The sequence below is a fragment of the Cyprinodon variegatus genome, unplaced genomic scaffold, assembly GCF_000732505.1.
Source record: "Cyprinodon variegatus isolate N-32 unplaced genomic scaffold, C_variegatus-1.0 Scaffold2073, whole genome shotgun sequence".
NCBI lineage: Eukaryota > Metazoa > Chordata > Actinopteri > Cyprinodontiformes > Cyprinodontidae > Cyprinodon > Cyprinodon variegatus.
The window spans coordinates 353-2,076 of record NW_015152526.1 but is presented as its reverse complement, the minus strand read 5'-3'; the positions used below and the strand labels follow the sequence as shown (position 1 = coordinate 2,076).

General features: G+C 47.2%; 1 protein-coding gene across 1 annotated transcript in view; it reads right to left on the bottom strand.

The window, feature by feature from the left end:
* Window positions 1-1,118, bottom strand: part of LOC107105118 (1-phosphatidylinositol 4,5-bisphosphate phosphodiesterase delta-4-like) — a 37,617-nt gene extending 36,499 nt beyond the window's left edge. The window contains exons 1-2 of the mRNA XM_015405232.1: window positions 1,004-1,118; window positions 801-883 (exon numbers count right to left, since the gene is read on the bottom strand). The gene's annotated coding sequence lies outside the window, so the exon portion shown is untranslated. The remainder of the gene's footprint in view (window positions 1-800; window positions 884-1,003) is intronic.
* Window positions 1,119-1,724: the final 606 nt, after the last annotated feature.

Below are 1,724 nucleotides of genomic sequence, written 5' to 3'. Positions count from 1 at the left end.
TGGCTGGTCCTTGGTATGTTCTTAGCTGGTCCTTGGCTGGTCCTTGGTATGTTCTTTGCTGGTCCTTGGCTGGTCCTTGGTATGTTCTTAGCTGGTCCTTGGCTGGTCTTCGGTAAGTTCTTGGCTGGTCCCCAAAAATTCCTTTCTAAATATCAATATTTGTGCAAAAATATTCTTTCTGTCCTGATTTGTGGACATTAAGATCTAAAGAGAAGCACCATCTCCTGGTCGGACCCTTCTAATCCTTGGTGGTCTACGTTGATCCGTTCAGATCATGACAGGATTGAGCTGGTTGCTCACAATGCTGTCAAACACGGTGATGGCAGCATTATGCTGTAGGGCTGGGCCACGTCCGTGGTACCGGGCATCGAATGAAGTGAATGAAGGAATAAACTTGGACACAGTTGGGGGCTGGGATATCTTATTAATCCAAAACAAAGATCCAAAGAGGCTAAGGTAGAAACCATGAGGAGAGACTAAACCCTGAACACTTGGTGAATTTTAATCTGAGTCATATTTTAATCTAGGTCAGATTAAAATACGGGTTCTGATTAAATACGATAACAGACATTTTAGCACAGCTGTAAATAACTACACTGAGCAAAGGCTTCAGTCATGCTGTTTGCACGGATAATTCCATCCATCATTTCACACATTAATCTGACTCCTTATTTGATAAATAAGTTAGAAACTGGGACCCTGCAGTCTACCCATTCTAACCAGTTTAACCAGTTTAATCTAACAGGTTAAAGAGAGAGAGGAAAAGGTTTAAAATGTCAGGGGGTGAAGATGTGTCTGACCTGCTGGTGGAGCATTCTTAGATCCTGGCGGCTGATCGGGTGGACCTGCTGCACTGAGGGCTGTGGGGAGAACGAGCAGCACCCTGGGAAAGCAGAGACCCCCCACCCCCGCCTCCGTAACAAAGCAGAGGATCAGTGTTCAGTCGTCTGTGCGCTGATCTGTCTGGCTGCTATAGTCAATCCAGAAATGCGTTTCTATTCACCAGAGGAGACAGTGCAAAGCTCCAAACCACTGAAAGGCTTCAGTTTAGATGCCTCTGATGTGCGCGTTGGTGACCCGACTGCTGTCACACAGAACCAGCAGAACCCCCGTACACGGAGGCTCATCTCAGGTTACTAAGATCCTTCATCAAATTTTGATCAGCTCAGTTGGCCCAGCGGGGAGGCGAGGTCGGCTCTGGAACAGAGGTTCCTGATGACTGTCTCCCTGCAGTCCCACAGCTGACCCCCCTCCACCTCCATCACCGCCACCAAACCCACACAGGTGGATTCAGCTGGACTGAATTCTCCTTTCTGGTTTCAGTCATGCTCCTGCTAAGGTCGACAGCCATCAATAATCCATAGCTTCAGCTCAGGTTCCCGCCTCAGATTACAGAGCCTGAGCCAAGACTAAAGTGGACAGATCTCCTCTTAAATGGGCCGAGCAGCTTCTCCTTATTCAGCTCAAAAGACATCATTTATATATAATATAATGGAGCAAAAACGGCACCGCTAAAGTTCTGGATATTAGCCTGTGGAAACATTAGGAGAACTGCGATTCAGATGACGATGTTTGGATGGTGCTTGGTTCTGAAAGAGATGGAGCCTTCAGGGAGAATAAAAACCCATCAGATAATCTGGACCCCTTTCAGAAACAAAGGCAGCCTGAAGAGCAATGAAGCAAGGTTGAGTCCGACAGCACACACATGGCTACCTTGCAAGCAA